General features: G+C 38.1%; 1 long non-coding RNA gene across 2 annotated transcripts in view; it reads left to right on the forward strand.

Moving 5' to 3' along the window:
- Positions 1 to 13,173, forward strand: part of LOC132538649 (uncharacterized) — a 30,078-nt gene extending 16,905 nt beyond the window's left edge. Inside the window, exons 3-4 of one of the 2 annotated variants that reach the window (XR_009550011.1) lie at positions 10,076 to 10,279; positions 11,267 to 13,173. This is a non-coding gene — a long non-coding RNA (uncharacterized LOC132538649). The remainder of the gene's footprint in view (positions 1 to 10,075; positions 10,280 to 11,266) is intronic. The other variant, XR_009550010.1, reaches the window with a different exon arrangement.
- The last annotated feature ends 961 nt before the right edge of the window (positions 13,174 to 14,134 follow it).

Below are 14,134 nucleotides of genomic sequence, written 5' to 3' on the forward strand. Positions count from 1 at the left end.
GTAGAAAGAAATGAATCAAAGTACCTGATTTTTAAAGCTCCTACAAAGAGTGTAGCTCACTACACTCATCTTCACATTTTATAATCCAAAGCAGCTAGACATGTGCCCATATCTGACATTGAAATAGCAGGTGTGTATCCTTCTTAGGGAGGGGACCCTTCACGTCACCTGCCACGTCGGACATCAGTGGGATAGTGATAAGTAGTTTTCTAATGTGAAGGACTGAATTAATTTCATCAATAGTATGACTTGTCATAGTGAATTTTTTAAGTTGACAAGATTGGGGGGAAAAAAACCTAGAAAAGCATACAGAAGTGATAGGTATTTATCACTATTCAATAATAGCCAGTTCCTCTGCTTCCAAATGTGCAAGGTTATATTCTCTCCCACTCTGTCACTGCTGGGATTTCACCACTGTGGGCCAGCTTTTTCTGACGGAGAGAGGCGGAGGTGGAGAGAGGCAGAGGGAAAGACACCGTAGCACTGAAGTTTCTCCCAGTGTGTAGGGGTTGGGCTCAAACCTAGGCTGTGCCCATAGCAAAATATATAGCTTCCCAGATAAACTACCTTGCCAGCCCTATATTGCCACTTAAAATTAGGTATAGTTAGTCTCTAAATTACTGTGTGTATCCATTGCTGACCCAATTTGGATTATGATGTGGAGATACTCAAATTAAGACTTACTGACTGGCCTTAATTTTTATTTAATTACTATTGTTTTTATTTTTTAGTTAGTGATTTAATAGTAGTTTGCAAGATTATAAGATTATAGTCATTATAAGTTTATAAGATTAAATAGGTATATTTCCATACTGTGCCACCACTGATCAAAATATTCTTGGTTTTGCAGAGTAAATGTGTAGTTTTATGTTTTTGTTTCAAGGGGTTGGAATCCTTTTTGAAATGATGAATTACATGGTCCTAATGTGTGAAAAGGAATTTAAAGTTACCCCCTATTTTTATTTGTAGGTATACTCATCTTTATCTGTAGCTTTAACATATTTTTGTTGCTTTTACAAACCCTTTTAAAGCAAAATCATGTTTATTCCTTCATTATTTCTAATTTTTTATTTAACGGTATATTTATAATGCTTCATTTTTACTGTTGTGTAATATTCCTTTGTGTAGACACAGTTTTCTAAAAAACCTGTTCTAATACGGAAACAGAAAAAAATGTATATATTTTTTTATTGCTTCCAAATAGTGGTAATGTAAATATGCTTGTACTACTGGTATTGAGTTTCTTTGTCCCCTCCTTTCTCTCATTAGTAAGTAAATCTTAAAACAAACAAAAAAAAAACACCACCTGAAATCTCCCAGTTATCCTTAAGTGCCATTTGCTGTCTCCAGATCAGTACTGGGTTTGTGGGAGCTGGCCTTAAGTTAGGGAGGAAATAGACTCAGGGTTTAAGTGGATCTAAGTTAACCTTAAGTTTTACTGCATTTCACTTGTTTGATGATTCTAATAGAGATTGTCATAGGGACAGTAATTGTCCTTTACTTGATATATATATATATATTTTAGCCAGTATATCTATTGGCCAATTGCATACAGTATTTCTTCTAGAGATTATCTAGGGGGTGACATTAATGCTGTTGCTGTCAGAAAAAATTAGGGGATATCTTTTACTTCCTTTCGTGTAGTTAATTAAGTAGATACAGTGATTGAGGGAAGTGAAGTAGGGGGTAGGAGAGGAGGGTGTCTAGGCCTAAGTAGTAAATATTTGATTAGACACTTTAAGATATCTTCTTTAGGCTTTTTCTACTTGCTTGCTGAGCTTATTAAGTTTATATCTAATCACAGAAAACTATTGAGCACTTTCACTTTGAGGTATATAGATTCCCCTAACTTATGGGTACATCTGTACATGTACCCTGTCCATTGGCCCTAGTCTATAACTTTGTTAGGGAATTCACTATTTGAAATGGAACTAGGTAGTCCCATGTGTTAGGAAAGGTCTGACCAGATTATTGGAGTTGGAAGACTGACATCTCAGGGTTGGTGTCTTTGGATATAGTATGAAGTGAAACGTGGCAGGGTGACACTGGTTGCATTGATTTAGTTGAGATCAGCAGAGGCAGTATCACAGGATAGGGGATCAAGAGAAGTGTCAAGAAATACAAGTAAAGTACCAGAGTTTCCAAGACTGGGAGAAATACGGATTTTAAAGAGAATATGGAAAGTTCCTTGCTGTCTTAGATTTTAAGAAAGCAGTAGATAATTATTATTATAACCAAATTATCTGGTATCTTGGTTTACTTTGAAAATCCCATGGTTAGGATTTATTGTACCATGACCTAACCATGATTTATGTCATTTGATGTGATGTACAAATACCTGATATCTTAGATACTGATAGAACTAGTTGATTCTGATCTACCTGGTCTAAGATTGTAGGTAATTCAGTATTGGGGAAAAAATGTTATTTAAAAAAAATGCTTTAATAAATTTAAGCCCAGTGTCAGAATTCAATTTACAAATTTGAAACATTAGGTGCATAAACTAAATTAATATATACTCAGAACTGAAATCTGGGCATTTAAAGAACTTGCGACATTCAATCTATTCTTCTTCCGACATATTGAATAGTGATTTATGACTCTAAGTTAATAGGAGTATAGTTTAACACCATTTCCACCATCAAAAGTCTGTGTCTCTACCTCCATGCCCCTGGAGATGTTTTCTAGATAATCTTTAGTAGGTAGACTGAGTATGTTCCTCTTTTGTTCCTTTTTTATTATGGCTTCTTTGCTTATTTTTATTATAATGGCTTGTGACTTTTTACAAATGCTTTTTCCTCTCCACCTGCAGAGGAGTTGCTTCACAGGCAGTGAAGCAGGTCTGTGGGTGTCTATCTTTTTCTCCCCCTCTGTCTTCCCTCCTCTCTCCATTTCTCTCTGTCCTATCCAACAACAACGACGACATCAATAACAACAACAATAATAACTACAACAATAAAAAAGAACAACAAAAAGGAATAAATAAATAAATATTTAAAAAATGCTTTTTCTACTTCTTTTGAAATGAACGTATAGCTTTTCTCTTTCAGTATATGTATTTTTTCCTGTTCATCTTAAGGCTACAGTTCATGGTAGTTCTGGGGATTGAATCTTTGGTGCCTCAGACATAAAAGATAACTACATAACTACACTTCTTTTCCCAGCTGTCAGCCTATTTTAATGTAGTAAAATATATGAGTTAAGTTCTCTATTATCTTGCCAGCCCTACTTGCTCTCTTTTTCATCTCTCTCTCTCTGTCTCTCTCTCTCTCTGTCTCTCTCTTGCCTCTGGGGTTATTGCTGGGGCTCAGTACCTGCACTATGAACCCATTGCTTCTGGCAGCCATATTTTTTTCCTGTTGTTGTTGGGTAGGACAAAGAGAAATTGAGAGTGGAGGGGAAGACAGGGTGAGAGAAAGATAGACACTTGCAGACTTGCTTCATCCTGCAGGTGGTGGTGGGGAGGAATGGAACCTGAATCCTTGTGCTTGATCCTTGCACTTCATGCTAAGTGTCCTTAACCCCAGTGCACTAACCACTGAGCCCCCTATTGTTTTCTTTATTTCATTCAGTTTTGGTTTTGGTAATTAAAAATGTCTTATTGAAGTATCATAAAGCTGTTCACATATATCTACTAGTTTAACTGTATTTCATAGGTTTTTCTATATAGTTATTGTTGCTAGTTCTACTTTTTAAAGAAAACTTTAAAATATACATATTATATTTATTTCCTGGGTAGACAGAAAGAAAAATCAGTAGAGAAGAATGAGATCAAGAGGGAGCTAGAACACCTACACCCCTGTTTCACTGCTTGTGAAACTTTTCTCCTACAGGTGGGGGCTGGGGGCTTGAACCTGGGACCTTGAGCTTTGTAACATATATGCTCTACCAGGTGTATCACCACCCAGCAAACATTATTGGTGGTTCTAATTATTAGAGACTTGTTTTCAACCTTTTTGATATAGATTATTTTTACTGTTGTTAAGTAGCTTTCTTTTTCTTTTTTTCTTTTTGAGGTTTTAATTTACATTTCTCTAATAATGAATCACATTGAACATTTTTATATATGTCTATAGACCACCTATATGTCTTCCTAGAGAAGTGTCTATTTACGTTTTTTGCCTACTTTTTTTTATTGGGTTGCTTGTTTTTGTTTTGTTGACTGCATGATCTCTTTGCGTATTTCATTTCATACATCTATTTTTGCTATCCCTAGAAAATTCCCTCTTCAGATTCCTTTTTTTTTTAGATCTGCAGCTTCCTCCAATTTGGTAGGTTTGAACCTGAGTTGCATGAATAGCAAAGCAGTATATATTTAAATAGCAAGGAAGCTTTGGTACTGAGCTCTCTTTCTCTCTCTTTCTCTTTCCATCTAAAAATAAATAGATAACTAACTAAATAAATATGGAATATAACAGCTTTGTGTATGCTGATTAGTATACCTCCACTGTACTTAATTTATTGTTTCCAGGAGTTTCTGGTAGAGTCTTTAGGGTTTTCTTTGTTTATATCATGTTATCTCCAATAACAATAGGTTAACTTCTCTTAGGACTGAATTACATATATATATATATATATATATATATGTAATTATATATGGCTAGACCTTTGGTATGGCTAGACCTTTCAGGATTGTGCTGAACAAGTGATGAGAGTGAACACCACTGCCTTTTCCAAATCCAGAGACAACTTTCTGTTTTCACAACTGAATATATTATAACTATAGGTTTTTTATTTTGATTTTTACTTTTTAGATATTTATTTATTTTTATTGAATAGAGACAGAGAGAAACTGAGAGGGGAGGGGGGACAGAGAGATGGAATGAGACGGAGAGAGATACCTACAGCCCTGCTTCACCACTCCTGGAGTTTTCCCCCTGCAGCTGGGGACCAAGGGCTTGAACCTGGGTCCTTGTGCACTTTAATGTGTGCTTAACCACTGCCCGGCCCTATGGGCCCTATGTGTTTGTCATACGTTGATGGGCATTTAGGCTGCTTCCATTCTTAGGCTATTGGAAATAATGCAGCTATGAACATAGGGCTGCATATCTCTCTTCTAATTAGTGCTTGGGTGTATGCTGGATAAATGCCTAAGAGTGGCACTACTGGGTCATAAGGTACTTCTACTTTTATTTAGAACAAAATTCTTGAAAATTCAGGAAAATAATTTTCTTAGTTACCAGACATGGAGAAACCGGTTTCTGAATATCTAGGAAACTTCCTTCTTTGAATGCCCTAGTATAGCTACTATTGATTGACTAGCAGCTCTGCTAAAGGGTCTGAGTACATGACTCCAAGTGCTTATTTTCATTTTGTTTTTGTAAATCTTTATATTATATATAAATGAGATATGCTTATTATTTGAAAAATAACATCCCGAGTAACTATCCTAAAAAGAACTTGATAGTTGCATAGTAATCTAGAGTTGCAGAAATTCCTCCATGCACACCAACTCATTACTATTGATGCCATTTATCATTAGTAACCATTTCTTTACTAGCGAATAACTATTGCTTGGTTACCAAATAGTTATTGAGACTATAATGTCTGCAGTATACTGTTGCTATCCTCATGGATTTTCAATTTTTTAAGGTGCGTCCTTCAGGCAAATAATCTAGCAAACAATAACTTTAGCCCCAGAAAGTGCTGCAAAAGGGGAGTGGGGCCAGGGCAGAGCACTTGTCTTCCATATGTGTTGCCCTTAGTCGGATCCCTGACCCCACATGGAAACAATAAGGGCAAAGACAGGTGGCACTCCATGGAAGGTAGGGTAATACTTTGGTGCATCTCTCACTCTCTTTCTCAGAATATGTAAAATTAAAGAATAGGCCAGGAAATAGCTCAGAGGTAGTGTGTGTATTCAAAGCCCTGGGTTTATCCTTCCCTCAGTGCAGAAAACAGAGTCAGATGAAGAGAATTAAAGGGTCCTAATAAAGGAGATTAGAACTAATCAATGAGATCAGAAAAAGCTTCCTTGTTCTGCTGTAGAAATAACTGAGGGAAGAAGGATATGCAGATGTTAACTGAGTGAGCAATTGAAGATGTAAGAGTAGACATGGTCAAAGGTTCTGCAATAACATGAAACCTAGTGAATATGGACTAGGAGGTCAGTGTGGCTGGAGCATTAAAATGAAGGTGTTGCAGTCTAAGCAGTTAGACAGTAAAGTATTAGACTCTAAAGCGTAATGTCCTGAGTTCAAGCCTTGGTGTCACAGGTGCCAGTGAAATGCTGTGGTTCTCTCTCTCTCTCTCTCTCTCTCTCTCTCTCTCATATAAATAAATCTCTCTTTTTAAAAAAGGCTATCATGGGTAGGCATAACACTAGACTACGAAGGGTCACTAGGTCGAGGGGCCAGAATGGGATGTGGCAAAGGATAATCAGAAGTTTAAAACACTTTTTTTCTCTTCTCTTCTCTTCTCTTCTCTTCTCTTCTCTTCTCTTCTCTTCTCTTCTCTTCTCTTCTCTTCTCTTCTCTTCTCTTCTCTTCTCTTCTCTCCTCTCCTCTCCTCTCCTCTCCTCTCCTCTCCTCTCCTCTCCTCTTCTCTTTTCTTTTTTCCTCTCCTCTCCTCTCCTCTCCTCTCCTCTCCTCCCTTTCCTCTCCTCCTCCCCCTCCCCCTCTCCTCCTCCTCTTCCTCCTCCTCCCCCCTCTCCTCTTCCTTTTCCTCCTCCTTCTCCTCCCCCCCTCCTCCTCCTCTTCCTCTTCCTCTTCTTCTTCTTCTTCTTCTTCTTCTTTTCTCTTTCTCTGCCTCACTCTTTCTCTCTCTCTTTCTTTCTCTCCTTCTATCTGAAAAGTTGGCCCAAAGTAACTGGAAAGGAACCAGTGGGAAAGCACAGAACTAATTTGATCATCAGCATCACATATACTGGAACAGTGTTCTCTCTTTCTCTTCCCTTTTCTCCCTCTCTCATTCTCATAAAATACATATATAAGAACAGGAAAGAAATAGGGACTAGGAGGAGAGGTATCTATCACTTGGTAGTATTTCTCAGAATTAGTCACTGAATATCTCATAAAACCATTGAATAGTTTCTAAAATGAGAGGACAGTGAAGGTGAAGAGCATGTGAAGGGAGAGAGGGAGAAATTTGATTCAAAATAGCTGCAGGTATAAAATTTACATTTCAGGAATTCTTAATATATATATTTTAAGTTTTTATTTATAAAATGGAAACACTGAAAAGACCTTATAAGAGGGGTACAATTCCACACAATTCCCACCACCAGAACTCCGTATCCCATTCCCTCCCCTGATAGCTTTCCTATTCTTTAACCCTCTGGGAGCATGGACCCAGGGTCATTATGGGGTGCAGAAGGTGGAAGGTCTGGCTTCTGTAATTGCTTCCTCGCTGAACAAAGCTGTTGACAGGTTGATCCATACTCCCAGCTTGCCTCTCTCTTTCCCTAGTGGGGCAGAGATCTGGGGAGGTGGAGCTCCAGGACATATTGGTGGGGTTGTCTGCCCTGGGAAGTCTGTTTGGCATCATGGTAGCATCTGGAACCTGGTGGCTGAATAAAGAGTTAAGATAGAAAGCAGAGCAAATTGTTGACTAATCATGAACCTAAAGGCAAGAATATTGTGGATGGAGATTTGGGGTCACCATTTTGGAAAAAGCTCATAGGGCTATTTTAGGTATATTCCAAGGGGCCCATGACCCAACTAGTTTTTGCCTGCACCTGACATCCAATATGCTGGTGACCTAAACTATTGTCTGGGGAGATGATGTCACAGTTGGAAAAAGGACCAGAAAGCTGGATCAGGGAAGAGAGTAGCTCCCAAATATGGAGAAATGTTGTTTTCGACGGGTTATGTCGTTTTCGACAGGTATGTAGTTTTCGCCGGGCTGGCTTCACAGGCAGGTAACAGACGACCAGGGACTCATGGTTGAGCTGTAGGCAGTATCTCTTTATTCATGCAGGACGCAGCACAATTTAAGCCAAGCTAAGCTAAACTAAAGGTATTGTAAAACTCACAATGCTGTCTTTATATATACTTGCCAAGTAGGGTGGAAACAGGATGTGACATAGAGAGGGTGGAGAGAAAAGTGACTGGTGACAATCAGAGTGTGACAAGGAGAGGATCAGGGTGTGACAAGGAGAGGGGGTGGAGCAAAAACATATCATGAAACAGTGGGGATTGAACCAATGCCCTGGAGGGAGGGTGGTGCTTGTTAACAGCGGTTATGTAAATAGAATGAAGTGGTTATGTAAATAGAATAGTGTTAAGCAGGGGGGATTTAAACCAAATGAAACAGAAGGGGTCTCATGCATACCAACAGAGAAAGTATATAAATATTGTTAACTGTAAACCCCATCGATCTGATGTGGGACCCATACACAGGAGCCTGTGTAACCTCTGCATCCCTGCAGGTCTGAGCTCACATTCCATGGTCATGGCTAGGAACATTCCAGGCTGCACCAATTTCAGGACCCATCATCCTCAGGTGATAGGCAGAGTGTGCTATCCAACCTTCCTTCAGAAAATGGAACATTCCCTACCATTGTTGATTCACATTGAAGGCCAGGTCCAACAGGAGCCCACAGAGGGATCCATTATGTTGTTCCTGATGGAGATGACCAGTGACAGTGGTGAGAGGGATCTGTTAGAGGTGTAGGCCCATCATGTCTGTGTGGGAATCCCAGGACTCCCTGACTAGGGCCCTGGGTGGTGGGGAGGCCTGGTAGTCACTAAAGGGTCATCATTAAAGTATGCCAGTCTCTTGCCCTTATTCAGCTTTTGTAGTCCTTACTTTGTCTGACAGGTTTAGCTTTGGAGTGATTGAGGGACATGCAATAGAAGGTAGGTAAGGAGGGTATCTAGGTCTAAGTAGAAACTATTTCATTAGGTACTTTAAAATGTCCTTTTAGGTGTTTCTTCTTGCTTGCTACATTTATTAACTCACTGCAAACTACTGTGCACTTTTGCTTTAAGGTGTGTTTTTCCCCAACTCCTGGATATATGTACTTAGGCCCCATCTCATGGATCCTGGTCTATGTCTAGGTTTTGAGGTTTGTTAAGAGGTATACCACCTGAAATGAATTTAAGGAGTTCTATGAGCTAAGAAAGGTCTCACCAGAATGATGAGGCTGGTGGGTTCACATTCTACGCCTGACATCTCTGGATGCGGTCCAAAGTAAAACATGCCAAGGTGGGACTGGTTGCATTGATTAAGTTGGGATCAGCAGGTGCAGTATCAGTTGATATGAATTGGGAGAAGCATATAGGAAAGTGAGCCCCGCCCTAGAGGTTTCAGGACTGGGAGAAATATGGTCTTTATAGAGAAAGGGGAAGGTTTCTACTCTCTTAGGGTTTACCTAATATATAGCTCCCAAAACTTCTTTTTAATTTTTTATTTGTTATTGATAGTAGGTTGAAAGATTATAAGGCTATAGTATATAATTATGGTCCACCACCAAATTCTATGTCTCCACCCTCCTACCTCCCGAAGTTAACCATGATAGTTCTACAAGTCTTAGAAACAGTTTGCTTGCTTCTGGTTTTTTCCCCCAAGTTTGTACCAGATCTCTAAATTCCACATATGAATGAAACTATCTAGTAGTTGCCTTTCATCAATTTACTTATTTCTCTAAGCAGAACCTCTTCTAGTTCCATCTATTTTGTCCCAAAGGACACAGTATCATCTTTTTTTAATTGTAGAGTCACATTCCATGGAATATATATTCTATAATTTCTTTATCCAGTCACCTGTTGGGCACTTAAGCTGCTTTTGTATTATGGCTACTAAGAATAATGCAGCTATGAATAGAAGGGTGCATATGCCCCTTCAGATTAGTGTTTGCATATCCTTTGGATAAATTAATAGGCCAAATTTAAACAAGGAAAGTAGTCATTTCTCAAAACAGGAGAAACAGTTCAGCTGAGAGGTCCACTAGCAGCCAACTCCACCATCCTGAGACTTCCAGCTTGACCCACTAGAGGAGAATGACTGTTAGTGGGGTGTTTAGACTTCCTTCCATTTCCACTATGGCCTTTGAAACGGGGGATCTCCAGATTTAAAGGGTCTTTTACACAGGAAGCACATTCAGTATGAGTACAACAAATGTTTTCCTCTGCAGCCATGGAAGAACTCCACTCACAGGGAGTTGTGATAAATCAGAGCATCAGCCCTTTCCGTTCGGATTCCAATAAGTCTTACACTTCAAAATTGCTGGCCTAAAAAGGATTCTTGAGAAGCAGCATGTCTTCTTTTTTTTCTCTTGAAAGCAACACCAGAAACAGTCTGATTTCCTTGTACACTTAGATGCCTACAAAAAAGAAAAGTGAGTCAGTCTGAGTTTCTAACTTTAGTTTATAGAAACAAAGCACTGAATCATGTAACTTGTCAGGAAAGACCTAGATATAGTTTCATCTAGATAACACTCATATTAAAAGAATATGAAATTCTATTTTTGTAGTCGAGTTGTGGGATTAGAAATACAATTGTCTAGTCACTAGTAATTTGACAGATCAGGATGTGACTATAAAGAACTTTTCAACAGAGATAAGGTAGAACTATCCAGAACACAGTCTACAGTCATAATCAGTCACACTCAGGCCAGGGCTTCTTCACATCAAGAATTGAAAAGCACTGTAGACTTGATCCAATTATTAACTTTAATGACATTAATTATGCTGTGGATGAAATGAAGGGTTTTTAAAAACTATATATAAAACATGTAGAATCAATGCAAACTCATATCTTTCCTCAAAAAAAAAACAACAAAAAAACTATTCTCTTAGACATCTGACACAACAGAGTTAGTCTACCCCAAATTAGTCATATTCCCCACGTCCTCCATTATGAAAGTATTCTCCCCTATCCTGCCTTTAATATGTTTAAAATTTACTTTGATTATCTCTAATGCAAATGAACCATCTTTGTCAATTTACATTTACAACAGTTATTCAAAGCAATACTAAGTAATCTATGAAATACTTTTTAAAAAAACACAGTAGTAACAATTCAATTACCACATTTCACCATTATGCTATACTGCTTCTCATTAAATTAAGCAAAGCAAAGCAAAGCAAACCAATTTGTTGAGCCAGTGAATTCCAAAGTCATGATTTGGAGGAGAATCTGATATTTGGCATATTTGTGTTTCTGTTCTTCCAAAAAAAATATTATTTTTTTCCTATATAATTCCCTAAAGCTATGGGATATTATTTATTAAATTGCAATTAAGTTCAGCTTCATGCAGCATTTTAAAGAATGATTGCTTTAACAAAATCAATAGTGTGACTTCTGTGGTATCTGTATTTGTCAGGGTCATTTTCTGTGCTTCCTGATCTATCCTCTTTCAACCCCTCAGCATGCTCCAGTAGACTGCCTACAGATGGACATTCTGTTGAGAACTTCCAAACTGTTCCATGAGACTAAGCAACCAAGCTGAAAAGAGAGGTGACGTTTCCTCATCTATTGCTTAGAATTTTAGGTTTGTTGTAGTTGACTCAGCTTTTGAATACAAGTATATACTTAAAGTAATCATGCAAACACTTCTCATTATTGCCAGGCTCTGTGTTGAGCATATTGTGTTTCTCCAAAACTCACAACGTTCTTTAAAATCAAGTACTTTTACAACAACAAGGGCAACAGCAAGGCAACAAAATGGGAAAAAATGGCTTTTAGGAGCGGTGGACTCCTAGTGCAGGCACTGAGCCAAGCAGTAACCCTGGAGGCAACAACAACAACAGTAACAACAAAAGCAACAAAAATCAAGTACTATTAATGTTTGTCATTTTGCAAATGAGAAGTTAAAGCTTAGAAAACTTCATTGATTTGCTCAGACATCACAAGTAAGTCACAGGTTCATTTTGTAAAATTTTAGAGTTCAAGCCCTTAGCTGTTGCAGTGTATTATCTGGGTAGAAAATTTAGAAGCAGATTTGCTAGCAGAAGTCATGATTCACAGGCAAAAAGTAAATATTTATTGAAAGAGTTTATAAAAAAAAAACCCAGCAAATGTATTTTGAAGCTGTTTGGAGGAAACATAAAAAAGACGAGTGGAAAGAATTATTACTTCTCTTTGTAAAGTACTACTCATAGGATTGGTAGGGTCTGTGTGATGGCTGCAGATTGGAAAAGACCAAAAAGCATATACCATCCAACATTACCTTTAAATACAATAACCCCATAAAGAAAGAAACTATCATACAAACACCCAACTCTTTTACAAATTAAATGAAACAAATATTTCCCTCTTGCCCTGACTTAATTAATATTGGCTTAAAGAAAACCTAAATCTGTAGATACTTAGGGAATTGGGGTCTTATTCTCTAAAAAGTCATTGCTTCTCTTTTTTGTCAATGACAGCATTTAAATTAGTTCCATTTGGAAGCATTTGCACTCCGGGATGGGTCTAGCAGCCTATGCAATTCAGTGTTGAGCATGTACAAAATACAGCAAAGACTATATAAGCTATTATCTCTTTGTCTTCCAAATTTTACCATAGGTATACCCTTTAAAAATGTTTTTTATTGACATAGATTTCAGGAGTACACTTCTTACCTCTGTATGTGAAGAAACTTCATTGTACCCACTCATTGTACCAAAGTCCTAGTGCCATTCCTTTCCACCCACTCTCCATAATTTTAGAGAGTGAAAGATATGTTCAAAAATCATTGGCAGGGCCAGATGGTAGGTAGCTCAGCGGGTTAAGCACACGTGGTGCCAAACCCAAGGACTAGTTCAAGGATCCCAGTTCAAGGCCCTGGTTCCCCACCTGCATGGAGGTCACTTCACAGGCAATGAAGCAGGTCTGCAAATGTCTTTCTCTCCCCCTCTCTGTCACCCCCTACTCCTCTATCAATTTCTCTCTGTCCTATCCAACAACAACAACAAGGGCAACAAAAATGGGGAAAATGGCCTCCAAGAGTAGTGGATTAGTAGTGCAGGCACTGAGACCCAGCAATAACCCTGGAGGCCAAAAAAAAAAAAAAAAAAAAAAATCATTGGCTTGATTCATGTCCTGTCTCCAATCAAATCTTAGCACTCTATTTTTCTAAGCATATTTTGTATCTTTTCAATGTCTGTAAGTAAATTTTCTAGTTCTGTGAATATAAAGGGTAAAAGAAGTTTATCATGGTGGAAGCCTCTTTCAATAGCCATCAGATCCCTTAAAGTGAAAGTACTTGTTATTTGTCTTTAGCAAATAAAACAAACAGCAATCCTTTGATCTTTGGGAAGTTCTTTCTTGTTAAGGTAACATTCTGTCAGACTTTTATGTTTCAGCATTCATTGTATATTTAATTATTTTTAAAAGTTTTGTTTTAAATGATTGCAGTTTTTCCTAACTTAAGATAAACACAGGCAAAGCTTTGTTAAAGATTAAAAATAAATTTCATACAAAACTGCAAAATGTGACAAAGATAATACCACATGGGGTCGGTATGTTCCAAAACATGATTCTCTAAACACACTACTTCATTAGAATCCTTGTTCTGAAAAGTTTCAGGAAGCCCCTGACTGTAACCCACCCTTTCCTGAACCTGGTGAAAGTATGAAAAAAGCCTCTGAAATGAAGAAGGAGGAGAAGAAGAAGAAGAAGAAGAAGAAGGAAAAGGAGAGGAGGAGAAGGAAAGAAGGAGGGGGAGGAGGGAGGAAGAAGAGAAGCAGGAGAGGTGGAGGAGGAGGAAGAAGGAGAGGAGGAGAAGGCGGAGGTGGGTGAAGGATGAGAAGAATCCAGCACATCAGGGAGGCATGATTTGTCTTTTTTTTTTTTTTTTTTAGACTACTACTGTTTGAAAAAATATACTGCTGCTGGTGGAAGTATAAGCTGGTTCAGGCCCTGTGGAAAACAGTCTGGAGATTTCTCAGGACTTTAGAAATGAACCTACCATACAATGCAATAATTCTTCTCCTAAGGATCAGTCCAAAGCACACAAAAACTCATAGCCGAAAAAGTCTATGCACATGTCATAGTGTCCGTAGCAACACTTATTTGTAATACCCCAAATTTGGAAACACTTCAGTGTCCAACAATGGATACTTAGTCAAGGAAGCTGTGGTATGCATAAACAGCAGAATACTACTCAGCACCTATCACAGGGAGAGAAGACACTGTACTTATATGGCAACAGTTGTCTAGTAAATTATAATTCCCCCCAATAAAGTGAATTTTTGCTAGTACATTGATG

The sequence above is a fragment of the Erinaceus europaeus genome, chromosome 5 (assembly GCF_950295315.1).
Source record: "Erinaceus europaeus chromosome 5, mEriEur2.1, whole genome shotgun sequence".
Taxonomy (NCBI): Eukaryota; Metazoa; Chordata; class Mammalia; order Eulipotyphla; family Erinaceidae; genus Erinaceus; species Erinaceus europaeus.